This window comes from Heptranchias perlo, chromosome 13, assembly GCF_035084215.1.
Source record: "Heptranchias perlo isolate sHepPer1 chromosome 13, sHepPer1.hap1, whole genome shotgun sequence".
In the NCBI taxonomy this organism is placed as follows: Eukaryota; Metazoa; Chordata; class Chondrichthyes; order Hexanchiformes; family Hexanchidae; genus Heptranchias; species Heptranchias perlo.
This window is the reverse complement of record NC_090337.1, coordinates 65,891,083-65,911,224: the sequence shown is the minus strand read 5'-3', so window position 1 is coordinate 65,911,224 and position 20,142 is coordinate 65,891,083. Positions and strand designations below refer to the sequence as shown.

The 20,142-nt window shown below is 28.1% G+C and overlaps 1 protein-coding gene across 3 annotated transcripts in view; it reads right to left on the bottom strand.

Moving 5' to 3' along the window:
* The window catches only part of LOC137331673 (anoctamin-7-like), a 233,687-nt gene that overhangs the window by 85,126 nt on the left and 128,419 nt on the right, over nucleotides 1-20,142 (bottom strand). The window lies entirely within an intron of this gene.

The following is a 20,142-nucleotide window of genomic DNA, read 5'->3' as shown; positions in this document are numbered from 1 at the left end:
ATCACACACTAATCAGAGTATAAAGAATCATATCACACACTAATCAGAATATAAACAATCATATCACACACTAATCAGAGTATAAAGTATCATATCACACACTAATCAGAATATAAAGAATCATATCACACACTAATCAGAGTATAAAGAATCATATCACACACTAATCAGAATATAAAGAATAATATCACACACGAATCAGAGTACAAAGAATCATCTCACACTAATCAGAATATAAAGAATCATATCACACACTAATCAGAATATAAAGAATCATATCACACACTAATCAGAGTATAAAGAATCATATCACACACTAATCAGAGTATAAAGAATCATATCACACACGAATCAGAATATAAAGAATCATATCGCACACTAATCAGAGTATAAAGAATCATATCGCACATTAATCAGAGTATAAACAATCATATCACACACTAATCAGAGTATAAAGAATCATATCACACACTAATCAAAGTACAAAGAATCATATCACACACTAATCAGAATATAAAGAATCATATCACACACTAATCAGAGTATAAAGAATCATATCACACACGAATCAGAATATAAACAATCATATCACACACTAATCAGAGTATAAAGTATCATATCACACACTAATCAGAATATAAAGAATCATATCACACACTAATCAGAGTATAAAGAATCATATCACACACTAATCAGAATATAAAGAATAATATCACACACGAATCAGAGTATAAAGAATCATCTCACACTAATCAGAATATAAAGAATCATATCACACACTAATCAGAATATAAAGAATCATATCACACACTAATCAGAGTATAAAGAATCATATCACACACTAATCAGAGTATAAAGAATCATATCACACACGAATCAGAATATAAAGAATCATATCGCACACTAATCAGAGTATAAAGAATCATATCGCACATTAATCAGAGTATAAACAATCATATCACACACTAATCAGAATATAAAGAATCATATCACACACTAATCAGAGTATAAAGAATCATATCACACACTAATCAGAATATAAAGAATCATATCACACACTAATCAGAGTATAAAGAATCATATCACAAACTAATCAGAATATAAAGAATCATATCACACACTAATCAGAATATAAAGAATCATATCACACACTAATCAGAGTATAAAGAATCACATCACACACTAATCAGAATATAAAGAATCATATCACACACTAATCAGAATATAAAGAATCATATCACACACTAATCAGAATATAAAGAATCATATCACACACTAATCAGAGTATAAAGAATCATATCACACACTAATCAGAATATAAAGAATCATATCACACACTAATCAGAGTATAAAGAAACATATCACACACTAATCAGAGTATAAAGAAACATATCACACACTAATCAGAATATAAAGAATCATATCACAAACTAATCAGAAAAAAAAGAATCATATCACACACTAATCAGAATATAAAGAATCATATCACACACTAATCAGAGTATAAACAATCATATCACACACTGATCAGAATATAAAGAATCATATCACACACTAATCAGAGTATAAACAATCATATCACACACTAATCAGAGAAAAAGAATCATATCACACACTAATCAGAGTATAAACAATCATATCACACACTAATCAGAATATAAAGAATCATATCACACACTAATCAGAATATAAAGAATCATATCACACACTAATCAGAGTATAAAGAATCATATCACACACTAATCAGAATATAAAGAATCATATCACACACTAATCAGAGTACAAAGAATCATCTCACATTAATAAGAATATAAAGAATCATATCACACACTAATCAGAATATAAACAATCATATCACACACTAATCAGAGTATAAAGAATCATATCACACACTAATCAGAGAATAAAGAATCATATCACAAACAAATCAGAGTATAAAGAATCATATCGCACACTAATCAGAGTATAAAGAATCATATCGCACATTAATCAGAGTATAAACAATCATATCACACACTAATCAGAATATAAAGAATCATATCACACACTAATCAGAATATAAAGAATCATATCACACACTAATCAGAGTATAAAGAATCATATCGCACACTAATCAGAATATAAAGAATCATATCACACACAAATCAGAGTATAAAGAACCATATCACATACAAATCAGAATATAAAGAATCATATCACACATTAATCAGAGTATAAAGAATCATATCACACACTAATCAGAATATAAAGAATCATATCACACACTAATCAGAATATAAAGAATCATATCACACACTAATCAGAGTATAAAGAATCATATCACACATTAATCAGAGTATAAAGAATCATATCACACACTAATCAGAATATAAAGAATCATATCACACGCTAATCAGAATATAAAGAATCATATCACACACTAATCAGAGTGTAAAGAATCATATTACACACCAATCAGAATATAAAGAATCATATCACACACTAATCAGAGTATATAGAAACATATCACACACTAATCAGAATATAAAGAATCATATCACACACTAATCAGAATGTAAAGAATCATATCACACATTAATCAGAATATAAAGAATCATATCACACACTAATCAGAGTATAAACAATCATATCACACACTAATCAGAGTATAAAGAATCATATCACACACTAATCAGAATATAAACAATCATATCACACACTAATCAGAGAATAAACAATCATATCACACACTAATCAGAGTATAAAGAATCATATCACACACGAATCAGAGTATAAACAATCATGTCACACACTAATCAGAGTATAAAGAATCATATGACACACTAATCAGAATATAAAGAATCATATCACACGCTAATCAGAATATAAAGAATCATATCACACACTAATCAGAGTGTAAAGAATCATATTACACACCAATCAGAATATAAAGAATCATATCACACACTAATCAGAGTATAAAGAATCATATCACACATTAATCAGAGTATAAAGAATCATATCACACACTAATCAGAATATAAAGAATCATATCACACGCTAATCAGAATATAAACAATCATATCACACACTAATCAGAGTATAAAGAATCATATCACACACTAATCAGAATATAAACAATCATATCACACACTAATCAGAGAATAAACAATCATATCACACACTAATCAGAGTATAAAGAATCATATCACACACGAATCAGAGTATAAACAATCATGTCACACACTAATCAGAGTATAAAGAATCATATGACACACTAATCAGAATAGAGAGAAACATATCGCACACTAATCAGAGTATAAAGAATCATATCGCACATTAATCAGAGTATAAACAATCATATCACACACTAATCAGAGTATAAAGAATCATATCACACACTAATCAGAGAATAAAGAATCATATCACAAACTAATCAGAGTACAAAGAATCATATTGCACACTAATCAGAGTAAAAAGAATCATATCGCACATTAATCAGAGTATAAACAATCATATCACACACTAATCAGAATATAAAGAATCATATCACACACTAATCAGAGTACAAAGAATCATATCACACACTAATCAGAATATAAAGAATCATATCACACACTAATCAGAGTATAAAGAATCATATCACACACTAATCAGAATATAAACAATCATATCACACACTAATCAGAGTATAAAGAATCATATCACACACTAATCAGAGTATAAAGAATCATATCACACACTAATCAGAATATAAAGAAACATATCACACACTAATCAGAGTATAAAGAATCATATCACACACTAATCAGAATATAAATAATCATATCACACACTAATCAGAGTATAAAGAATCATCTCACACTAATCAGAATATAAAGAATCATATCACACACTAATCAGAATATAAAGAATCATATCACACACTAATCAGAGTATAAAGAATCATATCACACACTAATCAGAGTAAAAAGAATCTTATCACACACTAATCAGAATATAAAGAATCATATCGCACACAAATCAGAGTATAAAGAATCATATCGCACATTAATCAGAGTATAAACAATCATATCACACACTAATCAGAGTATAAAGAATCATATCACACACTAATCAGAGAATAAAGAATCATATCATAAACTAATCTGAGTATAAAGAATCATATCGCACACTAATCGGAGTATAAAGAATCATATCGCACATTAATCAGAGTATAAACAATCATATCACACACTAATCAGAATATAAAGAATCATATCACACACTAATCAGAATATAAAGAATCATATCACACACTAATCAGAGTATAAAGAATCATATCGCACACTAATCAGAATATAAAGAATCATATCACACACTAATCAGAGGAAAAGGACTCATATCACAAACTAATCAGAATATAAAGAATCATATCACACACTAATCAGAATATAAAGAATCATATCACACACGAATCAGAGTATAAAGAATCATATCACACACTAATCAGAGTATAGAGAATCATATCAGACACAAATCAGAATATAAAGAATCATATCGCACACTAATCAGAGTATAAAGAATCATATCGCACATTATTCAGAGTATAAACAATCATATCACACACGAATCAGAGCATAAAGAATCATATCACACACTAATCAGAGAATAAAGAATCATATCACAAACTAATCAGAGTATAAAGAATCATATCACACACTAATCAGAATATAAAGAATCATATCGCACACTAATCAGAGAATAAAGAATCATATCACAAACTAATCAGAGTATGAAGAATCATATCGCACACTAATCAGAGAATAAAGAATCATATCACACGCTAATCAGAATATAAAGAATCATATCACACACTAATCAGAGTATAAAGAAACATATCACACACTAATCAGAATATAAAGAATCATATCACACACTAATCAGAATATAAAGAATCATATCACACACTAATCAGAATATAAAGAATCATATCACACACTAATCAGAATATAAAGAATCATATCACAAACTAATCAGAATATAAAGAATCATATCACACACTAATCAGAGTATAAACAATCATATCACACACTAATCAGAGTATAAAGAATCATATCACACACTAATCAGAATATAAAGAATCATATCACACACTGATCAGAGTATAAACAATCATATCACAGACTAATCAGAGTATAAAGAATCATATCACACACTAATCAGAGTATAAACAATCATATCACACACTAATCAGAGTATAAAGAATCATATCACACACTAATCAGAATATAAACAATCATATCACACACTAATCAGAGTATAAACAATCATATCACACACTAATCAGAGTATAAAGAATCATATCACACACTAATCAGAGTATAAACAATCATGTCACACACTAATCAGAGTATAAAGAATCATATCACACACTAATCAGAATATAAAGAATCATATCACACACTAATCAGAATATAAAGAATCATATCACACACTCATCAGAATAAAAAGAATCATATCACACACTAATCAGAGTATAAACAATCATATCACACACTCATCAGAGTATAAAGAATCATATCACACACTAATCAGAATATAAACAATCATATCACACACTAATCAGAGTATAAACAATCATATCACACACTAATCAGAGTATAAAGAATCATATCACACACTAATCAGAGTATAAACAATCATGTCACACACTAATCAGAGTATATAGAAACATATCACACACTAATCAGAATATAAAGAATCATATCACACACTAATCAGAATATAAAGAATCATATCACACTTTAATCAGAATATAAAGAATCATATCACACACTAATCAGAGTATAAACAATCATATCACACACTCATCAGAGTATAAAGAATCATATCACACACTAATCAGAATATAAACAATCATATCACACACGAATCAGAGTATAAACAATCATATCACACACTAATCAGAGTATAAAGAATCATATCACACACTAATCAGAGTATCAACAATGATGTCACACACTAATCAGAATATAAAGAATCATATCACACACGAATCAGAGTATAAAGAATCATCTCACAGTAATCAGAATATACAGAATCATATCACACACTGATCAGAATATAAAGAATCATATCACACACTAATCAGAATATAAAGAATCATATCACACACTAATCAGAATATAAAGAATCATATCACACACTAATCAGAGTATAAAGAAACATATCACACACGAATCAGAATATAAAGAATCATATCACACACTAATCAGAATATAAAGAATCATATCACACACTAATCAGAATATAAAGAATCATATCACACACTAATCAGAATATAAAGAATCATATCACACACTAATCAGAGTATAAACAATCATATCACACACTAATCAGAGTATAAAGAATCATATCACACACTAATCAGAATATAAAGAATCATATCACACACTGATCAGAGTATAAACAATCATATCACAGACTAATCAGAGTATAAAGAATCATATCACACACTAATCAGAGTATAAACAATCATATCACACACTAATCAGAGTATAAAGAATCATATCACACACTAATCAGAATATAAAGAATCATATCACACACTAATCAGAATATAAAGAATCATATCACACACTAATCAGAATATAAAGAATCATATCACACACTAATCAGAATATAAAGAATCATATCACACACTAATCAGAATATAAAGAATCATATCACACTTTAATCAGAATATAAAGAATCATATCACACACTAATCAGAGTATAAACAATCATATCACACACTCATCAGAGTATAAAGAATCATATCACACACTAATCAGAATATAAACAATCATATCACACACGAATCAGAGTATAAACAATCATATCACACACTAATCAGAGTATAAAGAATCATATCACACACTAATCAGAGTATCAACAATGATGTCACACACTAATCAGAATATAAAGAATCATATCACACACGAATCAGAGTATAAAGAATCATCTCACAGTAATCAGAATATACAGAATCATATCACACACTGATCAGAATATAAAGAATCATATCACACACTAATCAGAATATAAAGAATCATATCACACACTAATCAGAATATAAAGAATCATATCACACACTAATCAGAGTATAAAGAAACATATCACACACGAATCAGAATATAAAGAATCATATCACACACTAATCAGAATATAAAGAATCATATCACACACTAATCAGAATATAAAGAATCATATCACACACTAATCAGAATATAAAGAATCATATCACACACTAATCAGAGTATAAACAATCATATCACACACTAATCAGAGTATAAAGAATCATATCACACACTAATCAGAATATAAAGAATCATATCACACACTGATCAGAGTATAAACAATCATATCACAGACTAATCAGAGTATAAAGAATCATATCACACACTAATCAGAGTATAAACAATCATATCACACACTAATCAGAGTATAAAGAATCATATCACACACTAATCAGAATATAAAGAATCATATCACACACTAATCAGAATATAAAGAATCATATCACACACTAATCAGAATATAAAGAATCATATCACACACTAATCAGAATATAAAGAATCATATCACACACTAATCAGAGTATAAAGAATTATATCACACACTAATCAGAATATAAAGAATCATATCACACACTAATCAGAGTATAAACAATCATATCACACACTAATCAGAGTATAAAGAATCATATCACACACGAATCAGAGTATAAACAATCATATCACACACTAATCAGAGTATAAAGAATCATATCACACACTAATCAGAATATAAAGAATCATATCACACACTAATCAGAATATAAAGAATCATATCACACACTAATCAGAATATAAAGAATCATATCACACACTAATCAGAGTATAAACAATCATATCACACACTAATCAGAGTATAAAGAATCATATCACACACTAATCAGAGTATAAACAATCATATCACACACTAATCAGAATACAAAGAATCATATCACACACTAATCAGAGTACAAAGAATCATATCACACACTAATCAGAATATAAAGAATCATATCACACACTAATCAGAATATAAAGAATCATATCACACACTGATCAGAGTATAAACAATCATATCACAGACTAATCAGAGTATAAAGAATCATATCACACACTAATCAGAGTATAAACAATCATATCACACACTAATCAGAGTATAAAGAATCATATCACACACTAATCAGAATATAAAGAATCATATCACACACTAATCAGAATATAAAGAATCATATCACACACTAATCAGAATATAAAGAATCATATCACACACTAATCAGAATATAAAGAATCATATCACACACTAATCAGAGTATAAAGAATTATATCACACACTAATCAGAATATAAAGAATCATATCACACACTAATCAGAGTATAAACAATCATATCACACACTAATCAGAGTATAAAGAATCATATCACACACGAATCAGAGTATAAACAATCATATCACACACTAATCAGAGTATAAAGAATCATATCACACACTAATCAGAATATAAAGAATCATATCACACACTAATCAGAATATAAAGAATCATATCACACACTAATCAGAATATAAAGAATCATATCACACACTAATCAGAGTATAAACAATCATATCACACACTAATCAGAGTATAAAGAATCATATCACACACTAATCAGAGTATAAACAATCATATCACACACTAATCAGAATACAAAGAATCATATCACACACTAATCAGAGTACAAAGAATCATATCACACACTAATCAGAATATAAAGAATCATATCACACACTAATCAGAGTATAAAGAATCATCTCACACACTAATCAGAATATAAAGAATCATATCACACACGAATCAGAATATAAAGAATCACATCACACACTAATCCGAGTATAAAGAATCATATCACACACGAATCAGAGTATAAAGAACCATATCACACACTAATCAGAATATAAAGAATCATATCGCACACGAATCAGAGTATAAAGAATCATATCGCACATTATTCAGAGTATAAACAATCATATCACACACGAATCAGAGCATAAAGAATCATATCACACACTAATCAGAGAATAAAGAATCATATCACAAACTAATCAGAATATAAAGAATCATATCACACAGCAATCAGAATATAAAGAATCATATAACACACGAATCAGAATATAAAGAATCATATCACACACTAATCGGAGTATAAAGAATCAGATCACAAACTAATCAGAATATAAAGAATCATATCACACACTAATCAGAATATAAAGAATCATATCACACACTAATCAGAGTATGAAGAATCATATCACAGACTAATCAGAATATAAAGAATCATATCACACACTAATCAGAGTATAAAGAATCATATCACACACTAATCAGAATATAAAGAATCATATCACACATTAATCAGAGTACAAAGAATCATATCACACACTAATCAGAATATAAAGAATCATATCACACACTAATCAGAATATAAAGAATCATATCACACACTAATCAGAATATAAAGTATCATATCACACACTAATCAGAATATAAAGAATCATATCACACATTAATCAGAATATAAAGAATCATATCACACACTAATCAGAGTATAAACAATCATATCACACACTAATCAGAGTATAAAGAATCATATCACACACTAATCAGAATATAAACAATCATATCACACACTAATCAGAGTATAAACAATCATATCACACACTAATCAGAGTATAAAGAATCATATCACACACTAATCAGAGTATAAACAATCATGTCACACACTAATCAGAGCATAAAGAATCATATCACACACTAATCAGAATATAAAGAATCATATCACACACTAATCAGAATATAAAGAATCATATCACACACTCATCAGAATAAAAAGAATCATATCACACACTAATAAGAGTATAAACAATCATATCACACACTAATCAGAGTATAAAGAATTATATCAAACACTAATCAGAATATAAAGAATCATATCACACACTAATCAGAATATAAAGAATCATATCACACTTTAATCAGAATATAAAGAATCATATCACACACTGATCAGAGTATATAGAAACATATCACACACTAATCAGAATATAAAGAATCATATCACACACTAATCAGAATATAAAGAATCATATCACACTTTAATCAGAATATAAAGAATCATATCACACACTAATCAGAGTATAAACAATCATATCACACACTAATCAGAGTATAAAGAATCATATCACACACTAATCAGAATATAAACAATCATATCACACACGAATCAGAGTATAAACAATCATATCACACACTAATCAGAGTATAAAGAATCATATCACACACTAATCAGAGTATAAACAATCATGTCACACACTAATCAGAATATAAAGAATCATATCACACACGAATCAGAGTATAAAGAATCATCTCACAGTAATCAGAATATACAGAATCATATCACACACTGATCAGAATATAAAGAATCATATCACACACTAATCAGAGTATAAAGAATCATATCACACACTAATCAGAGTATAAAGAATCATATCACACACTAATCAGAATATAAAGAATCATATCGCACACTAATCAGAGTATAAAGAATCATATCGCACATTAATCAGAGTATAAACAATCATATCACACACTAATCAGAGTATAAAGAATCATATCACACACTAATCAGAGAATAAAGAATCATATCACAAACTAATCAGAGTATAAAGAATCACATCGCACACTAATCAGAGTATAAAGAATCATATCGCACATTAATCAGAGTATAAACAATCATATCACACACTAATCAGAATATAAAGAATCATATCACACACGAATCAGAGTATAAAGAATCATATCACACACTAATCAGAATACAAAGAATCATATCACACATTAATCAGAGTATAAAGAATCATATCACACACTAATCAGAATATAAAGAATCATGTCACACACTAATCAGAATATAAAGAATCATATCACACACTAATCAGAGTATAAAGAATTATATCAAACACTAATCAGAATATAAAGAATCATATCACACACTAATCAGATTATAAACAATCATATCACACACTAATCAGAGTATAAAGAATCATATCACACACTAATCAGAGTATAAACAATCATATCACACACTAATCAGAGTATAAAGAATCATATCACACACTAATCAGAATATAAAGAATCATATCACACACTAATCAGAATATAAAGAATCATATCACACACTAATCAGAATATAAAGAATCATATCACACACTAATCAGAGTATAAACAATCATATCACACACTAATCAGAGTATAAAGAATCATATCACACACTAATCAGAGTATAAACAATCATATCACACACTAATCAGAATACAAAGAATCATATCACACACTAATCAGAGTACAAAGAATCATATCACACACTAATCAGAATATAAAGAATCATATCACACACTAATCAGAGTATAAAGAATCATCTCACACACTAATCAGAATATAAAGAATCATACCACACACTAATCAGAATATAAAGAATCACATCACACACTAATCAGAGTATAAAGAATCATATCACACACTAATCAGAGTATAAAGAATCATATCACACACTAATCAGAATATAAAGAATCATATCGCACACGAATCAGAGTATAAAGAATCATATCGCACATTATTCAGAGTATAAACAATCATATCACACACGAATCAGAGCATAAAGAATCATATCACACACTAATCAGAGAATAAAGAATCATATCACAAACTAATCAGAGTATAAAGAATCATATCGCACACTAATCAGAGTATAAAGAATCATATTGCACATTAATCAGAGTATAAACAATCATATCACACACGAATCAGAGTATAAAGAATCATATCACAAACTAATCAGAATATAAAGAATCATATCACACACTAATCAGAATATAAAGAATCATATCACACACCAATCAGAATATAAAGAATCATATCACACACGAATCAGAATATAAAGAATCATATCACACACTAATCAGAGTATAAAGAATCAGATCACAAACTAATCAGAATATAAAGAATCATATCACACACTAATCAGAATATAAAGAATCATATCACACACTAATCAGAGAAGGAAGAATCATATCACACACTAATCAGAATATAAAGAATCATATCACACACCAATCAGAGTATAAACAATCATATCACACACTAATCAGAGTATAAAGAATCATATCACACACTAATCAGAGTATAAACAATCATGTCACACACTAATCAGAGTATAAAGAATCATATCACACACTAATCAGAATATAAAGAATCATATCACACACTAATCAGAATATAAAGAATCATATCACACACTAATCAGAATAAAAAGAATCATATCACACACTAATAAGAGTATAAACAATCATATCACACACTAATCAGAGTATAAAGAATTATATCAAACACTAATCAGAATATAAAGAATCATATCACACACTAATCAGAGTATAAACAATCATATCACACACCAATCAGAGTATAAAGAATCATATCACACACTAATCAGAGTACAAACAATCATATCATACACTAATCAGAGTATAAAGAATCACATCACACACTAATCAGAATATAAAGAATCATATCACACACTAATCAGAGTATAAAGAATCATATCACACACTAATCAGAATATAAAGAATCATATCACACACGAATCAGAGTATAAAGAATCATCTCACACTAATCAGAATATAAAGAATCATATCACACACTAATCAGAATATAAAGAATCATATCACACACTAATCAGAGTATAAAGAATCATATCACACACTAATCAGAGTATAAAGAATCATATCACACACTAATCAGAATATAAAGAATCATATCGCACACTAATCAGAGTATAAAGAATCATATCGCACACTAATCAGAGTATAAACAATCATATCACACACTAATCAGAGTATAAAGAATCATATCACACACTAATCAGAGAATAAAGAATCATATCACAAACTAATCAGAGTATAAAGAATCATATCGCATACTAATCAGAGTATAAAGAATCATATCGCACATTAATCAGAGTATAAACAATCATATCACATACTAATCAGAATATAAAGAATCATATCACACACGAATCAGAGTACAAAGAATCATATCCCACACTAATCAGAATATAAAGAATCATATCACACATTAATCAGAGTATAAAGAATCATATCACACACTAATCAGAATATAAAGAATCATATCACACACTAATCAGAATATAAAGAATCATATCACACACTAATCAGAGTATAAATAAACATATCACACACTAATCAGAATACAAAGAATCATATCACACACTAATCAGAATATAAAGAATCATATCACACACTAATCAGAATAAAAGAATCATATCACACACTAATCAGAATATAAAGAATCATATCACACACGAATCAGAGTATAAACAATCATATCACACACTAATCAGAGTATAAAGAATCATATCACACACTAATCAGAATATAAAGAATCATATCACACACTAATCAGAGCATAAACAATCATATCACACACTAATCAGAGTATAAAGAATCATATCACACACTAATCAGAGTATAAACAATCATATCACACACTAATCAGAGTATAAAGAATCATATCACACACTAATCAGAATATAAAGAATCATATCACACACTAATCAGAATATAAAGAATCATATCACACACTAATCAGAATTTTAAGAATCATATCACACACTAATCAGAATATAAAGAATCATATCACACACTAATCAGAGTATAAAGAATTATATCAAACACTAATCAGAATATAAAGAATCATATCACACACTAATCAGAGGATAAACAATCATATCACACACTAATCAGAGTATAAAGAATCATATCACACACTAATCAGAGTATAAACAATCATATCACAAACTAATCACAGTATTAAGAATCATATCACACACTAATCAGAATATAAAGAATCATATCACACACTAATCAGAATATAAAGAATCATATCACACACTAATCAGAATATAAAGAATCATATCACACACTAATCAGAGTATAAACAATCATATCACACACTAATCAGAGTATAAAGAATCATATCACACACTAATCAGAATATAAAGAATCATATCACACACTAATCAGAGTATAAAGAATCATCTCACACACTAATCAGAATATAAAGAATCATATCACACACTAATCAGAGTATAAACAATCATATCACACACTAATCAGAGTATAAAGAATCATATCACACACTAATCAGAATATAAAGAATCATATCACACACTAATCAGAATATAAAGAATCATATCACACACTAATCAGAGTATAAAGAATCATATCGCATACTAATCAGAGTATAAAGAATCATATCGCACATTAATCAGAGTATAAACAATCATATCACATACTAATCAGAATATAAATAATCATATCACACACGAATCAGAGTACAAAGAATCATATCACACACTAATCAGAATATAAAGAATCATATCACACATTAATCAGAGTATAAAGAATCATATCACACACTAATCAGAATATAAAGAATCATATCACACACTAATCAGAATATAAAGAATCATATCACACACTAATCAGAGTATAAATAAACATATCACACACAAATCAGAATACAAAGAATCATATCACACACTAATCAGAATATAAAGAATCATATCACACACTAATCAGAATAAAAGAATCATATCACACACTAATCAGAATATAAAGAATCATATCACACACGAATCAGAGTATAAACAATCATATCACACACTAATCAGAGTATAAAGAATCATATCACACACTAATCAGAATATAAAGAATCATATCACACACTAATCAGAGTATAAACAATCATATCACACACTAATCAGAGTATAAAGAATCATATCACACACTAATCAGAGTATAAACAATCATATCACACACTAATCAGAGTATAAAGAATCATATCACACACTAATCAGAATATAAAGAATCATATCACACACTAATCAGAATATAAAGAATCATATCACACACTAATCAGAATTTTAAGAATCATATCACACACTAATCAGAATATAAAGAATCATATCACACACTAATCAGAGTATAAAGAATTATATCAAACACTAATCAGAATATAAAGAATCATATCACACACTAATCAGAGGATAAACAATCATATCACACACTAATCAGAGTATAAAGAATCATATCACACACTAATCAGAGTATAAACAATCATATCACAAACTAATCACAGTATTAAGAATCATATCACACACTAATCAGAATATAAAGAATCATATCACACACTAATCAGAATATAAAGAATCATATCACACACTAATCAGAATATAAAGAATCATATCACACACTAATCAGAGTATAAACAATCAAATCACACACTAATCAGAGTATAAAGAATCATATCACACACTAATCAGAATATAAAGAATCATATCACACACTAATCAGAGTATAAACAATCATATCACACACTAATCAGAGTATAAAGAATCATATCACACACTAATCAGAATATAAAGAATCATATCACACACTAATCAGAGTATAAAGAATCATATCACACACTAATCAGAGTATAAAGAATCATATCACACACTAATCAGAATATAAAGAATCATATCGCACACTAATCAGAGTATCAAGAATCATATCGCACATTAATCAGAGTATAAACAATCATATCACACACGAATCAGAGTATAAAGAATCATATCACACACTAATCAGAGAATAAAGAATCATATCACAAACTAATCAGAGTATAAAGAATCATATCGCACACTAATCAGAGTATAAAGAATCATATTGCACATTAATCAGAGTATAAACAATCATATCACACACTAATCAGAGTGTAAAGAATCATATCACAAACTAATCAGAATATAAAGAATCATATCACACACTAATCAGAATATAAAGAATCATATCACACACCAATCAGAATATAAAGAATCATATCACACACGAATCAGAATATAAAGAATCATATCACACACGAATCAGAGTATAAAGAATCATATCACAAACTAATCAGAATATAAAGAATCATATCACACACTAATCAGAATATAAAGAATCATATCACACACTAATCAGAGTATGAAGAATCATATCACACACTAATCAGAATATAAAGAATCATATCACACACTAATCAGAGTATAAGGAATCATATCACACACTAATCAGAATATAAAGAATCATATCACACATTAATCAGAGTATAAAGAATCATATCACACACTAATCAGAATATAAAGAATCATATCACACTCTAATCAGAATATAAAGAATCATATCACACACTAATCAGAATATAAAGAATCATATCACACACTAATCAGAGTATAAAGAATCATATCACACACTGATCAGAATATGAAGAATCATATCACACACTAATCAGAGTATAAAGAATCATATCACACACTAATCAGAATATAAAGAATCATATCACACACAAATCAGAATATAAAGAATCATATCACACACTAATCAGAGTATAATGAATCATATCACACACTAATCAGAGTATAAAGAATCATATCACACACTAATCAGAATATAAAGAATCATATCGCACACTAATCAGAGTATAAAGAATCATATCGCACATTTATCAGAGTATAAACGATCATATCACACACTAATCAGAGTATAAAGAATCATATCACAAACTAATCAGAGTATAAAGAACGATATCACACACTAATCAGAGTATAAAGAATCATATCGCACATTAATCAGAGTATAAACAATCATATCACACACTAATCAGAGTATGAAGAATCATATCGCCCGCTATTCAGGGTATAAACAATCTTATCATACACTAATCAGAATATAAAGAATCATATCACACACTAATCAGAATATAAAGAATAATATGACACACTAATCAGAATATAAAGAATCATATCACACACTAATCAGAGTATAATGAAAGATATCACACACCAATCAGAATATAAAGAATCATATCACATGCTAATCAGAATATAAAGAATCATATCACACACTAATCAGAATAGAAAGAATCATATCACACACTAATCAGAGTATAAAGAATCATATCACACACTAATCAGAATATAAAGAATCATATCACACACTAATCAGAGTATAAAGAATCATCTCACACGAATCAGAATATAAAGAATCATATCACACACTAATCAGAATGTAAAGAATCATATCACACACTAATCAGAGTATAAAGAATCATATCACACACTAATCAGAGTATAAAGAATCATATCACACACTAATCAGAATATAAAGAATCATATCGCACACTAATCAGTGTATAAAGAATCATATCGCACATTAATCAGAGTATAAACAATCATATCACACACTAATCAGAGTATAAAGAATCATATCACACACTAATCAGAGTATAAAGAATCATATCACACACTAATCAGAATATAAAGAATCATATCACACACTAATCAGAATATAAATAATCATATCACACACTAATCAGAGTATAAATAATCATATCACACACTAATCAGAGAATAAAGAACCACATCATACACTAATTAGAATATAAAGAATCATATCACACACTAATCAGAATATAAAGAATCATAACACACTAATCAGAGTATAAAGAATCATATCACACACTAATCAGAATATAAAGAATCATATCACACACTCATCAGAGTATAAACAATCATATCACACACGAATCAGAATATAAAGAATCATATCACAAACTAATCAGAGTATAAAGAATCATATCACACACTAATCAGAGTATAAACAATCATATCACACACTAATCAGAATATAAAGAATCATATCACAAACTAATCAGAGGATAAAGAATCATATCACACACTAATCAGAATATAAAGAATCATATCACACACTAATCAGAATATAAAGAATCATATCATACACTAATTAGAATATAAAGAATCATATCACACACTAATCAGAATATAAAGAATCATATCACACACTAATCAGAGTGTAAAGAATCATATCACACACTAATCAGAATATAAATAATCATATCACACACTAATCAGAATATAAATAATCATATCACACACTAATCAGAGTATAAAGAATCATATCACACACTAATCAGAGAATAAAGAACCACATCATACACTAATGAGAATATAAAGAATCATATCACACACCAATCAGAGTATAAAGAATCATATCACACACCAATCAGAGTATAAAGAATTATATCACACACCAATCAGAGTATAAAGAATCATATCACACACTAATCAGAGCATAAAGAATCATATCACACACTAATCAGAGTATAAAGAATCATATCACACATTAATCAGAATATAAAGAATCATATCACACACTAATCAGAGTATAAAGAATCATATCACACACTAATCAGAATATAAATAATCATATCACACACTAATCAGAGTATAAAGAATCATATCACACACTAATCAGAGAATAAAGAACCACATCATACACTAATTAGAATATAAAGAATCATATCACACACTAATCAGAATATAAACAATCATATCGCACACTAATTAGAGTATAAAGAATTATATTACACACTAATCAGAGAATAAAGAACCACATCATACACTAATTAGAATATAAAGAATCATATCACACACTAATCAGAATATAAACAATCATATCGCACACTAATTAGAGTATAAAGAATCATATCACACACTAATCAGAATATAAAGAATCATATCACACACTAATCAGAGGATAAAGAATCATATCACACACTAATCAGAATATAAAGAATCATATCACACACTAATCAGAATATAAAGAATCATATCATACACTAATTAGAATATAAAGAATCATATCACACACTAATCAGAGTATAAAGAATCATATCACACACTAATCAGAATATAAAGAATCATATCACACACTAATCAGAGTGTAAAGAATCATATCACACACTAATCAGAATATAAATAATCATATCACACACTAATCAGAATATAAATAATCATATCACACACTAATCAGAGTATAAAGAATCATATCACACACTAATCAGAGAATAAAGAACCACATCATACACTAATGAGAATATAAAGAATCATATCGCACACCAATCAGAGTATAAAGAATCATATCACACACCAATCAGAGTATAAAGAATTATATCACACACCAATCAGAGTATAAAGAATCATATCACACACTAATCAGAGCATAAAGAATCATATCACACACTAATCAGAGTATAAAGAATCATATCACACATTAATCAGAATATAAAGAATCATATCACACACTAATCAGAGTATAAAGAATCATATCACACACTAATCAGAATATAAATAATCATATCACACACTAATCAGAGTATAAAGAATCATATCACACACTAATCAGAGAATAAAGAACCACATCATACACTAATTAGAATATAAAGAATCATATCACACACTAATCAGAATATAAACAATCATATCGCACACTAATTAGAGTATAAAGAATTATATTACACACTAATCAGAGAATAAAGAACCACATCATACACTAATTAGAATATAAAGAATCATATCACACACTAATCAGAATATAAACAATCATATCGCACACTAATTAGAGTATAAAGAATCATATCATACACTAATCAGAATATAAAGAATCATATCACACACTAATCAGAATATAAATAATCATATCACACACTAATCAGAGTATAAAGAATCATATCACACACTAATCAGAGAATAAAGAACCACATCATACACTAATTAGAATATAAAGAATCATATCACACACTGATCAGAATATAAACAATCATATCGCACACTAATCAGAATATAAAGAATCATATCGCACACTAATCAGAATATACAGAATCATATCACACACTAATCAGAGTATAAAGAATCATATCACACACTAATCAGAATATAAAGAATCATATCACACACTAATCAGAATATAAATAATCATATCACACACTAATCAGAGTATAAAGAATCATTTCACACACGAATCAGAGAATAAAGAAGCACATCATACACTAATTAGAATATAAAGAATCATATCACACACGAATCAGAATATAAAGAATCATATCACACACTAATCA